This window comes from Amborella trichopoda, chromosome 12, assembly GCF_054954075.1.
Source record: "Amborella trichopoda isolate Santa Cruz 75 chromosome 12, AtrichopodaSantaCruz75HAP2 v2.0, whole genome shotgun sequence".
In the NCBI taxonomy this organism is placed as follows: Eukaryota; Viridiplantae; Streptophyta; class Magnoliopsida; order Amborellales; family Amborellaceae; genus Amborella; species Amborella trichopoda.
The window spans coordinates 10,473,756-10,488,223 of NC_142347.1; the positions used below are offsets into that span (position 1 = coordinate 10,473,756).

At 32.7% G+C, this 14,468-nt stretch overlaps 1 long non-coding RNA gene across 1 annotated transcript; it reads left to right on the plus strand.

Annotated features, from left to right (window-relative positions):
* Positions 1-475: 475 nt before the first annotated feature.
* On the plus strand, positions 476-10,829 carry LOC148779433 (uncharacterized). The gene is made up of 2 exons (XR_016045311.1): positions 476-612; positions 10,255-10,829. It is a non-coding gene; the product is annotated as an uncharacterized LOC148779433 (long non-coding RNA).
* Positions 10,830-14,468: the final 3,639 nt, after the last annotated feature.

The window sequence follows — 14,468 nt, forward strand, 5'->3', positions numbered from 1 at the left end:
ACACTATTTTTGAAGCTTTAAACTTTATAATTATAAATAAAAATAAAGTTTAAAGAAGTAAAAAAAAACTAATACCGAAAAAATATTTCGATACTATTTAAAGATACGCCGTACATTGATTGTTCGGGCCTCATAGCCCTATACAAACCACAGCCTTTATGTGATGGGTGCAGCATGGTTCAGAAGCGATAATCAAAAGTGAAAATCCCCACCAACTAAAATATTATTTTTGGTCTTTAGTTTGGGTGGGAATGGTAAAATGGTTTTGTCATAACACATATTGAATAGGGATATTATTGTAAATATGGATTGTTTGAAAGGAAATGATTCTCCATTGGCAGTCAACCTGCCACTGCTATTTGCTCCACAGAACACACGTTTTCTTCGGAGTCATCACACCAAGTGAACACCGAAGACCCGGAATTTGAATTCCATACTTCCCATAATCCCACTTAAAGGGGTTTGGTTTGTATATAGCCGAGGCCCTGAACACTCAAAAGTAAAGCGCACCTTCAAATAGGGATAAGAAATGTGGTTTCAATATTGGAAATCTTTGTGATAGCTTTGATATATGGGTGCAGTTGGCATACGGATTCATCCGTAGCTGTAGAGGTAAAGTGTTCCTTCAAACTATATCATTGTATATAATTTTGATGTAATATGTTTTTAGGATTATCTCAAAATCTATTTTTATATCTAATTATAAAATTTTAAATTTCTAAAATCGTTCAAATCAAATAAATCTTTAAGCATATGAAAATCTTGAAAATAGACAGTATAGATAATATGTTGTAAAATGTATTATTTCTGATGCTTAAAATCTTTTTATTTTTCATGGTCATACATCTCAATGTCAAGATGATCAATCAAAAGGGTATTTCAACATTAAAACCACCTTTTTCGATGGATTTTTGAGGCGTATCTGTAATTCTACATTATAAGGTTGCAACCTTATATAAACGCTTTCCTTAATATATTTTCATCTGAAATTATAAAATTTAAAGTTTTAAAATAGTATAGATCGAGCGGATCTATGAAAACTTTAAAATCTTGAAAATTGATGCTCCAAAAATGTCTTACAATATGCACTATTTTCAAAACTTGAAATCTATTTTTTTTCTCATGTACATGCATCTTGATGTTGAGATGATAAATTTGAAGATATTTGGGCCTCAAAACAACCTCTTCTAGTGAGATTTTTGAGGTGGGCTCTAATTTGATTGTTTAGAGCCTTAGCTCTATATAAATATTTTCCTTTAAGAAATAGGTAGGGCCTATTGAACTGGGAAATGTTTCTATACTTCCCATACAACATAGAAGATCTATACTTCCCCAACCATCCAGCCCTCCAATTTTGATCAAGAGAGCCACTCACCGTTTGATCTTAGATCTGACGTCTAAAAGTATTTTATTTTTAATTTTTTTATACAAATTGTATGAATATGAAATTTGGTACGTGCCATCTTCTCATGGGGCGCACCTGTAAAAAATATTAAAAATAAGTTTTCGATAAAATATAATGATCAAAATACCCCTTGAAGATTTCAGGGGTCTTTTGGTCATTTTATTTTATTGGAAATATTTTTTTTTTATTTTTTGCTAGTGCAAGTTTAATAGAGGATTGGACGTCCAAAATTTGATATCAAAATAGTTTATAGAAAAAAAACTAAAACTAAAATAGTGTAAAGACGTGACATTGTGATAGGGACAATCTTAGCCTTCCATTCAAAATGGATGGTTGGATAAGGCGAAGTATATAAGTTTTATGTTGTAAGGGAAGCATAAGAGCTTGCCCTATTGAATTATCCATAAGAAAAACTAGAATTTGTATTTATGGCGTGGGTCGGTCGACGGGCTTTCTATTTGTTGGGCTGAGTATGGGCCCAAATTTAAGGTATGTAGCGCCCGACTTTTAGGCACATGGAATGGGCCCAAATCAAGTGGTGAAGGCCCACTCTGATTTTAGGTTAAGCTCGAACAAGACTTGGCGCCCCCAATAGTGATATAGACTTTTTACTGCTTTGGAGATATGGACAATTCCTTGAAACCAACTTGTTTATCACGAGCAAATGTATTTCAAGAAATCTAAACACCCAAGAACTACAAATGGCGAGAGAAATTTGAAATAAATAAAATCAAATCAAAAGAAACAAACATATGAAAGTTAAAACTACAACAACATACTACAAACTATAATCCAAGCTTCATCAACGTTCAAGTATATATGGTTTATCCTAATTAGGCTACATTTCATGAACAGTCGGCAAAGTTTAATTCACTATCAATGGAGAAAATTACAAATTTTGTGGGTATATAAAAATTATCATACAATGGTAAAAAAGTGATCAAATTGATTTTTCCTACGACATCAATCGATTCATTCCTTCGATAACATCGACCAACTCCGCCACCGCAAAAAAATACCTATAATTCCGGCCCAATATAATGGCACAATAAAACTAAGGTTTGCCAACAAAACCTGCAAATCTCTCTTTTTCCAAATCTCCTCTTACTCTTCCTATGAGAGTTCCCTTGATACACCCGTGTTACTTTTCTCTCTCTACCAATGTTTAAAAATGGGAAAAGTTGATATAGAGCCGAGGCCCCAAGCACTCAAATTACAGCTACCTCAAAAATTTCACTAGAAGAGGTTGTTTTGATGCCCAAATGTCTTCAAATTGATCATCTCGACATCAAGATGCAAGGACATGAGAAAAAAATGGATTTCAAGTTTTGAAAAGAGTGTATTTTGTAACATATTTTTGGACTATCAATTTTCAAGTTTTCATAGATATGCCGATCTACACTATTTTTGAAGCTTTAAACTTTATAAATAAAAATGAAAATATATTTTAAGGCTATCACAAAGGTTTCCAATATTGAAACCACATTTCTCGATACTATTTGAAGGTAGGCTCTAATTTGATTGTTTAGAGCCTAGGCTCTATACAAACTGCACCCTTTAAAAATATATATGGTGACCTGGATTGTCCATCCTGAAAATCAATCTAGATCGATGGATCAGTGGTCCGAATCAGTGGATCAGCCTTATCTGGCCTTAAAAAAATACAAAAACAATTATTAAAATTTCTTTAAAATATAGTTCTTTAGGTTTCCAAAAATATAAGGGTTTAACACTATATATTTTCATTATTTTACCGAAATACATAAATACTTAGAATATGTTTCGTGTTTGTTGATAATTAGATTCATTTCATAGTCAAACACCAAAATAAAATTTAAAATACAACTCATTGCAATTAAATAGATATCTTCAACTCAATTTTTTTATTTTTTTATTTTTATAATCTCCAAAGCTACTCGCTCTTGTAAAGATAGGGGGTCTTGCCTACACATTTCTTATTTTCTCCTTTTCTAAAATCAATTTATTAAATTAATTAGTTATTTCTATTCATATTTTTTTAACATTTTCTCACTAAATACAAATGTATTGTCTGCAATTTATTTCTAGAGGTGTCGCATTTAAATTTGTCTAGATATATATTCATTTTCATTCATATTTAATTTATCTCTTATTATCTGCTTGAAAGTGTTGGCTTGACCTCCTTTCAAGAAATTATCTAATAAAGAGCGTTGGCAAAATCACATGCCTACTAGAGCGAGACAAACCTAAAAAGATAAATAAATAAGGAAAAAAGTTATATAGAGCCGAGGCTCTAAACAATCAAATTAGAGATCACTTCAAAAATTTCACTAGAAGAGGTTGTTTTGATGTCCAAATATCTTCAAATTGATCATCTCAACATCAAGATGCATGGACATGAGAAAAAAATGAATTTTAAGTTTTAAAAATAGTGTATCTTATAATGCATTTTTCGACTGTCAATTTTCAAGATTTTCAAGTTTTCATAGATCTGCTCGATCTACTTTATTTTTTTAAGTGTTAAATTTTATAATTAAATATAAAAATATAGTTTGAGGCTATCACAAAGATTTCCAATATTAAAACCACATTTCTCGACACCATTTGAAGGTGCGATTTACTTTGATTGTTTGGAGCTTGGGCTCTATACAAACCGCGCCCCATAAATAATGCGCAAACCATATTAGAATAGAAGGTGGTTGCCCGCGTAGTTGAAAGACAATTTCCCTAGTGCTAGTATAGTTTCTTGAAGAGAGACATGGACATAAAAAGAAGGGAAAGCTTTCTATGTTTTTCATGTTTCCTCTACAACATAGAAGTTCTATCCTCCCCATACCATCCAGCTGTCTATTTTTTATCAAGAGAGTTACTCATTGTTTGATCTTAAATCAGACGTTTTAAAGTATCTTATTTTTAGTTTTTTTTAATACAAATTTTTTGAATATAAAATTTGGTATGTGTCATCTTCTCATTGGGGTGCACCTAAAAAAAATGTTAACAATAATTTTTTGATAAATAATAATAACCAAAATACCCTTTGAATTTTGGGGTATTTTGGTCATTTTATTTTATCGAAAATATGTTTTTTATATTTTTCGTTAGTGCAAGTTTAATCGAATAATGGACATCTAAAATTTAGGGTCAAAATAGTTCATAAAAAAAAAATTTAAAATAAAATAGTGTAAAGACATGACATTGTGATTAGGCAATCTTAACCCTCTATTAAAAAATAGACGGTTGAATAAGGAGATGATAAAATAAGGGAATATAAAAATCTTTCCCTAAAAATAAATAATAAATAGTCTCTCTCTCTCCATGTATTTGAAGAACCATAACCTACGTGTAAAAAAAGATAGTGTATCTTCATTTATTTGAAAAACTAGGCCCTGTGAATCAAAAAGGTTAATATGCCCAATAAAAAATAAGATATGGATTTTTTCCCCCAGGAATCAAGACGTGCATTAGATGAATCACATGAGTTGAGTATGCATGTACTTGATGGCTAGGTAAATATAAAAAATATTATTGGTAATTAATTTTACAAGTTATTAAAGAAATGTGAATATTAAAAGACATAAATTTTTAAAATCAGAGAGAGTCTGAGGTCAGTCTGCTAGCTAACAGCTATAGTAAACGCTCAGTGGCTTATATGGAATATGGACCGATCTAATGGTCACGCTTTCATTTCGTAGTTTAGTTTGTTTTTTTCTACATCCAAATCATTTGAAATTTGGAGCGTATATTCTCAAAAAATAAGTAAATTCGATAAAAAATCAAAACAATAATTCACAAAATTTAAATAAACCAAAATACCAAAGGGGTATTTTGGTTAATTTCGATTTTGTGAATAATTTTTTCGATATTTTTATTAGGTGCGCCTTGATGAGAAGAGTAAAAGTACCTAATTTCATATAATTTAGATTTTGTAAAAACAAAATTTAAAAATCAAATACAAAATACAATTGTGACCGTCATATTAATCAAAATTCAATCTGAGCTGTTTAACTTACACTATTCTAACGTGTGGGTTGATAGGACCTTTTCCCTTAAAACTAATGCATATTCTCCTCTCTTAGAAACTCCCTTTCTTATGTGCTTCTTGAGATAAAATCTCGGGCGGTTCTAACAAGAAGATGAAGGGGCTAACTTGACTCATGTTTTTTTGGGGCTGACTCGTGACATTTGAAAATAAGACTAGGGATAAATACTAGTTGCACAATCGATAGAGTCTAAAGCGTTTTTTTTTCTGATTAAATAGTCTCAAGTTAGGCATATTGGTTTGAGATTGGCACAAAAGTCCCCATAAAAAAAGAGGGGAGGCAACGAGCGTCATGGTAAGTGCCCTTATATCTAGGGCGGTGGTAGGACCACTCACATTAAAAGAGAGGTAGATATTAAAAGAAAGAAATTTTAAAAATAGTTAAAGATAAAAAATAGTAAAATAAAAAATGAGAACTATGCCTAATTCCCTAACAAAACCAGCTGATTTTTTTTTGAAACTGTCTGGTTTTCCATATATATATATATAGAACCAGCACGATTACACCAATTTTTTTTCCAAATTAACGTTTTTTAAAACCTTACTCTCTACAATGGTTAATACTCCCATAAAAGACATGTTTTCATTTGACAAAAAATGCTCTTGGCAATGAGACAAATACCATTGGGTTAATTTTATATCACCAACCCAACACTCTCACTTGCCTTGCCAATCTTACCCGATTATTCTTTTGTTCTTGCAATTGGGGAATTTACTCAATGCGACAAACTCTCAAGCCAAATAACCTGCATGACCATTATTAAATTTTGAGAGAGCATGCACCCATACATTGAATGTAAAGAGAAGAAGAGAGATAACACAAGATTATGGAGAGAAGAAAAAGTGAGATAACACAAAATTTACGTGGTTCCGGCTAAAGTCTTACGTCAACGGATTCAATGCCCAAATATTATATATTGGATAAAGATTACATAAATATGTGCCTCTATATAAAGGACAATCACAATTAATGATAAAAGTAAACCATAAGAGACCTTATCACCAATAACCAACTTGATGACCAAGCAATTTGACTGGGTCTCTCTTTATCTTCAAAACTCCCCCTCAAGTTGTGCATGGAGTGAAGCGAAGTGCCCAACTTGTCAAACTGAAACTGGAATCGGAAGTTTTTCTTTTGCTCTTTTGAGCATAGCTTTTTTTTTTAGCACGGCACTAGGGCCAAGGTTTTCTTGCGCGGACTGTTTTCTTTTGCGCGGCTTGCTCGGAGGGTTTTCTTTTGTACGACACTGGGGCCGAAGGTTTTCTTTTGCACGGCACTTGAGGCCGGAGGTTTCTTTTGTGCAGCACAGCACATGGGGCTTGAGCATTTTTTTTTATAATTATTATTTTTTTTTTTGGCAATATTTCTTGCGATAAAGTTGGGCACTTCATTAGGTGATCTTCTTCTTCTAGAGAGAGAGAAATAAAATTGGAAATGTTCAAGACAATCCACTTGCAAAACCGAAAAAGCCTCCTCATTTCTAATTGCTTCTGGTGTGACTGAGTGAGGAACAAATGTTGAGAGGTGTCTCTCTCATCAAGTAGGCTACCATACATCCCAAGACAGCACCTTCAACAACCTGTATTGGAGTATGACCAAGAAGTTCTCTTAAAGGATAGTTGACAAAGGGTGCTCTGGTGGCAGTTCACAAACTATTTGATTCAACAACTCTGCCTGTTGACCATCACACAACCGAACCACTGATGCATCATACATGATGATAGATGCCACCAACACTTCATCCATGGGGCTTTTTTCCTCGCATCTCTCTCCTCTTTTCCTGTACGTTTGGCCTTCTCTCTCGCGTTAGATTAGGCGAGATTGGTAAGATGGACACTGGATTTTTGTTCAGACCTGGGGGAGTTGCTGGAAGATTTGGCTGGAATCTGAAGGTATTGGGGTCGATGGTGTTCACCATAGATTTGATGATCAAGATGGATGAGGGAGAGAACCATCACAAAAGGAGAGTGTCTGAGATAACTTGGACCATACTTTTAAGGATAACTTGGTCCATACTCCACATTGATCAACACAATACAAACTGGAACTCGACGTATAACCTTGGACTGAACAAGTTTGCTGATCTAACCAACGAGGAATACAGGGCCAGGTACCTGGGTGTGCGCAACAAAGATGCAAGGCGTGGACTCAAGGATACGATGCAGGGCGTGGACTCAAGGATAAGATGTAGTGCATGAACTTAGGGATAAGAGGGCTGATGTCTTTGGTCATCGCCACGCGTCGAGAAATAAATTCACGAAACCCACCCGGGAATGAGAGTTGCAAATTGCCTGCTCTGATACCATGTTAAATTCAAAGAGAGCATGCACACAGTCGTTGAATGTAAAGAGAATAAGAGAGATAACACATGTTTAAGAGCAAAAGAGAGATAATAAAAGATTTTGGAGAGAGAAAAAGATAGATAACACAAGATTTACGTGGTTCAAGCTGAAGCCTTACGCCCATATATCCAAAGCTCAACCGGCTACATCTTTACTATGTTGGATAAAATTATGGAGAGAAAAGAAGAGAAATAACACAAGATTTACGTAGTTCAGGTTGAAGCCTTACGTCCACGGATCCAAAGCCCAACCGAAGCCCAACCGGATACATCTTCACTATATTAGATAAAGATTACACAAATATATTCCTCTATATATAGACGACAATCACAATGAATCTTGAAGATAATCTTTACTATGTTGGATAAAATTATGGAGAGAAAAGAAGAGAAATAACACAAGATTTACGTGGTTCAGGCTGAAGCTTTACGTCCATGGATCCAAAGCCCAACCGGACGTATCCAAAGCCCAACCGGATACATCTTCACTATATTAGATAAAGATTACACAAATATGTACCTCTATATATAGACGACAATCACAATGAATCTTGGAGATAAAAGTAAACTGTAAGAGGCCTTATTACCAATAACCAACTTGATGACCAAACAATTTGACTTGGTCTCTTTTATCTTCATGACCATTATATTCCACCATTATATTCCTTTGTGCTTACCTTGCTCATACAAACTCCACCTTCATCCACACTTTTATGTTTGAGTTATTGAGGCCATCCCGCCTTTTTATATGCTTTAGGTGCAACCTTCCTTGCACAATTACAATAATAACAAGTGCTTGATCTCATATGCTCGAAATCTTTTGTAGAAGTTATTCCCACAAGCCGAGTGCAGTACTCATTTCACTCCATTCTAAAATCTTCTCTCTAGGCTAAACATAAGCCAATCAAGAAAGCAATAAATAAGTGAAGTAATAAATTTTATTCAAATCATGACAATAATCAACATTAACACTAGAGTTGCCCACAATACTCTAATCACATTGGCCCTTCATTTACCAAATTTTGTACTTAGCTCGTAGGAAAATTCATGAGATGTTTTTGGCTTCACTTCCTTTTGCAAAAATCCCAAAGGCTTATATTTTTTATCTTGCTAAATATCATTACCAGTATTTAAAAAAACGAATCGGTGACTCGAATCGGTGTCACCCATACCCGTGTCAGATTGGTGAACCAGTGGATCGGTTCAGAGAATCGGCTGAGTCAGCAATTTTGTCCCAAATGTTTTTAAAAAAATAACTATAAATATCTAAAAATAATGTACTTTTAGTTTCTAAAAGAAATTAATAGTAGTGCATTATGTACTTTCATTACTTTGTAAAAATAGATGAATAGTATACTTTTAGTTTCTAAAAGAAATTAGGAGGGGTGCATTATGTATTTTCATTACTTTGTAAAAATAGGTGAATACTGATATATTATTTTCTTGTCTGATGGTATGTATAATTGTTAATTATAATATAAATGATAATATTGCATCAAAATAATTTAAAAATATTAGAAAATATTTTCATATTATAAGCTTAAAAAAATAAATTCTCATATAAAGTGAAATTAGTATCGCATCAAACATTTATTAATTCCCTTTACTCATCCAAAATTATCACAACCTAACTAACTATAACATTATACAGTAAAATTGGAATTATTAGTTTCACTTTTGTAATCATTTTATTATACAAATAAGGGCAAATTTTGAAATTTATCTTATAGTATCATCTAATTAAAAAAAATCTAATTTATAATTTTATAAAAAATACCTTATATAACTTATAATGTAAATAAATTAATACATAAAATATAAGATTTGATTATCAATGTAATTAATATAATTATTAATTATAATATTCTAACAAAAAGTGATTCCAAAAACAAGGGTATGACCCTCAAAATAAGTAAATCTAATGTGTAATAATTAATGTGGAACAAAATATGTAATTTAAAACATAAATTTAAAATTATATTTTAATAAAATTATAAAATAAATAAATTTATACTTGCAATGTGAGATAATTGATAAAGCAACTTGAAAATGAATTCTAAAGTGGTATGAGCTAGTGTTAATTTTTTTCTTTGAAATATTTGTACACTAGTCTTTTAATGGTCAATAAACTAGTATTAGTGTTATTTTTGCTTGTTTAATATCCAATGAGTTAGCAATATTTTTTTTTTAGTCCCAATTAGCTAACATCTAATAGCCTAATATTAATCATATAATTAGATGAGCTTTTTTTTTTTTTTGGGTAAGTATAATCCTATGAGCTTTTTTTTCTAGGCAAGTATAATCCTATGAGTTAATACCTCTATGAAATCTTCGAGTAAGACTATGTGAAATTTGTCCCACATCGAAGAGATGTGGGAGGAACTTAGCCTATAAAATAGTTGAACCTACTTTAATGGATATGATCTTTTGGGACACAAGGCATCGATCGTGATGCAAGGTCCAAGGAATGATGATGCCACCTTGTGCAGGCTACGGAGCGTCCAAAGCATATGATGCCGCCGCCACCTTGTGCGAGCTGCAGAGCCACATGGTAGAGATGCAAGACTTACTAGTTAATGGGAGAATCTTTGGATCATGCCGAATCCCGTCTGCAGAGCCACATGGTAGAGATGCAAGACTTACTAGTTAATGGGAGAATCTTTGGATCAGGCCGGATCCGACCTTGTGCGAGCTACAGAGCCACATGGTAGAGATGCAAGACTTACTAGTTAATGGGAGAGCTGCATAGCCACATGGTAGAGATGCAAGACTTACTAGTTGATGGGAGAATCTTTGGATCAAGCCGAATCCCGTCTGCAGAGCCACATGGTAGAGATGCAAGACTTACTAGTTAATGGGAAAATCTTTGGATCAGGCCGGATCCAACCTAGTGCGAGCTGCAGAGCCACATGGCAGAGATGCAAGACTTACTAGTTAATGGGAGAATCTTTGGATCAGGCCGGATCCCGTTATAAAACGGTGGATCAAAGCCGGATCCCGTTACGCTCTTCCATAACCAAACATTTACCCCTTATCGAGGTTCTTCTTCCTCTACAACCAAATTTACTCTTTCATTTACAACAACCAAATTTACTCTTTCATTTACAATTGTCCTCCCTAACAATAGATACAAGCTTCTTTCTTAGACTCTTTACATCATAAATAGAGCCCTTTGAAACTTTGAGCACTCTACCTTACCCAATAAATTCATAATCTTCTGAAGAAAGTGAAATCAAGATCTTCTTGAAATCCAACACATGCCTTGAATTTTGAAGTGTCTGAACCATCCAATACGTAAACCGAGCCTATACCAATTATCTTACTCATTGAGTTGTTTCCCATTGATTCTAATCCACCCTCACATGACTTAATATGCATCAAACCACCATCTATGTGGGCACGTACGATGTGTAGCTCTACTATCAAGAACCCAATTTTGATAATATATGGGCTTGTATCCTACCACCAACACCTCATTTTCAACATAACTGGATGTTGATTCTTCAACTTGGTGAGCCTCATTTTTAGTTTCACCTTGTCGTTCTATTCTCGAACCAAAACCCTTTGAGGAATTTGCTCCTTATTGTTTCAACAATTTTTCTTTATGTAGCAGGCTTGCTACAAAACCAACCTTTGTCATAAGAGCCCCTCAACTTGGATAAAAAATAAGACTTATCAGTTGAGGAATTTTGCAATGAACTACTCTATTCATTCGAGGGGCCTTTTTGCCATAAGAATATCCCTCCTTGAATCCATTGAATTATCCATTGATACATTCTTTTGAAATTTATTGGCAAGAAGTACACTACAACCAAATCCAATTTGAGGGATTCTTTCTTGTTACAACTCAAGGTAGTAACTAGATTATTGTAAGACTTCAGTAATAAATATATCAATATCACCGCCTTGTGTTCCTCATCCATCTTCAACCCAGTGCTCCTAAGTTTATATTATGTTGTTGAATTAGTTGAAGTGTTCCAACACTTTCATATCATCTCTTATCTTAAAACAAATACAATTTTCTTTGTAAGAAAATCTTATTTGTGAGAGACTTTGATAGAACCTTTCTAGTTTTGCCCATAAATCCACCGCAACCTTTTCTCTTACTATATGAAATAGTACTTCATCCGCTAAACATATGTGAATTGTTCGAGCACCTTACTATCTAATTTTTCCTAATTATCATCCTTCGCACTTTCAGGTCTTTTAGATTTTCCTTGTAGGGCTTTACAAAGACCATGTGTTACTAAACTTTTATCTTCTAAAGTTCAAAATTATTCCTTCCATTAAACTTCTCTAGTTCAATTTTGGAACCCTTGAGTTCGGATACCACTTGTTGAGAACCTATACTAGCTCGATTACCATTTATTGTGGTGAAACCCCCACTACAACAAATTCAATAGCTTGAAACCAGCTAGTCTATAACCGGCCAACCAATTTCAATAAATCCAAACACCCATGACCTTATATGGTATAATTAATTTGAAACAATAAAAGAAAATAAAAAAACAATAAGAAAGTTTAAACCACAATAAAATATTACAAAATACAGTCAAATCTCCATCAATATACAAATATATGTGGTTCACCCTAACCGGGTTACATTGGCAACAAACAAAACTGAATTCACTATAAATGGATGAAACTGTTACTTTTTTCTCTCTATAATGACTTATATGCCATTTTCTATTTCACCGAAAATTCTCATGGCATTGAGAGAAATAACATTGGGTTGATTGTGTAACACCAACTAAACACATATACTAGTCTATCGACTTCAAATTCCATAGAATACTATAAAATTGGAGGATAACAAAAAAGATTGCCATATATGGATATCAAACCCATCTTATGCAATGTAAGGCAGGGAGATCTACCCCTGTGTACACACATGGTCATGTTACTTAAGTGGCATAAACAAGAAAGTGAAAGTGTTTTGTGCGTCATGGAATGTCATTCTACATAAGTATCCCCTGGCGCATCAAACATCCAATCTTAAATATGGATGTAAAAAAGTGTGGTCACCCTTAAACTTAGATTTGACGATAAAAAAGTACATTAAAATTACCATTTTTATTTTTAAAATTATTAATTTTTAGTTATTCATGTTCACCATAGTATAGATTCTCAATCTCCAATATTTTGGATAAACCAAAATACATTTTTAAGATGAATTTTGGAGGGAGGACTAGTATAAATATATGAATTCGCTGACTCATCAAAACCTCATCCAATAGGAAGATTTATGATCACACATGTCATAGATGCCTATCTCTCTCTCCAACTGCACGCATAATGAATAATCAATCTTCTCATCTATCTGGCTCAATTTTACCTCCAACTTACATGACTAATGCACCCTTAAACGAGAAAACCCATTTCCCAGCTTGCACCGGTTAGTTCGTATCAATGGTTTAAAAAGCGGATCGGTGACCCGGATCGAGCATCTCAAAAACCAATTCGGATCGGTGAATCGGCGATCCGGATCGGGAATCGGCTGAATCGACCAGATTAAAGCTTCAAAAAAATCCGAAAAAATTATTAAAATTCATTATAAATATTTTTTTTTAGGAATCCAATAAGAAATGAAGGTACTACATTATTAACTTCCATTTTTTTCATCAATTTGTGAATATTGAGATGCTCTTTCCCTGTATAAACTTATGTTAACAATTAAATTTGCATCACATAAAAGAAAAATCATAGAATTATCATAGATAAAATATATAACTATACATGGACTATTATAAAGAGTAGACTAATCAATGAAAGAATGGCCATTAAAATCTCGTTTTGGTGAAAAACCCTAATCCGCTAAAAAATTCAAATTATTACAACCTAACTAACTAAAATCTAAAATTATTAAAACCTAACTAATTATAATATTATATACTGAAATTATAATTATTTTATTAGACAAATAATAACAAATTAAAAATATTTTATAATATTATCTAATTTAAAATGTATTATTGACAACTGTAAGAAAAATAGTGCATTACATGATTTATAATGTAAAAATTAATAAATAAAATAAAAAATTTGGTTATCAATGTAAAAATTAATAAAATGCGTACAAATTTTGGAAATAACACTTCAATTTTTCAAAAATTTATTTTTTTAGGTTTCTACAATAAATTTAGTGAAAGAGATTGTTAGTAGAAAGATGAGGTTTCAAATAGAATAAACTTTTTATGTTTTATGTTTTATGTTTTATGTTTTTATGCCTTTCATATTATTTAAAAAAATAATTATACCACTATATACAACAAAAATTAACTACTATACAAAAAATTAACTTTTTTATTTTTCATTTTTTTATGTTTTTTATATTATTTACAAAAATATTTATACAATATATACAAAAAAAACTATACAACACAAAAAAATAACACCCACGAGGGGACTCGACCTTAAGATATCACATGAAGAAGCAAAGCTCTTAACCACCACGCCACATCACCATACGTGGTTATAACTTGATGATTAATAAAATATATTTAAATTCCCTTTTCATTTAATGATGTTTGAGAATTATCCCACATCAAAAGATGGGTATTCCACTTGGGTATATAAATACCTATGTAATATAGGTTAAAATGTTTGTGTAGAAATATTAGGGTAACCTCACACGTGTCGCACGCGTGCATGTGCATGTCGCACGCGTACAAGGAGGAAACCCTGGTTGAACCGGACAGAACTG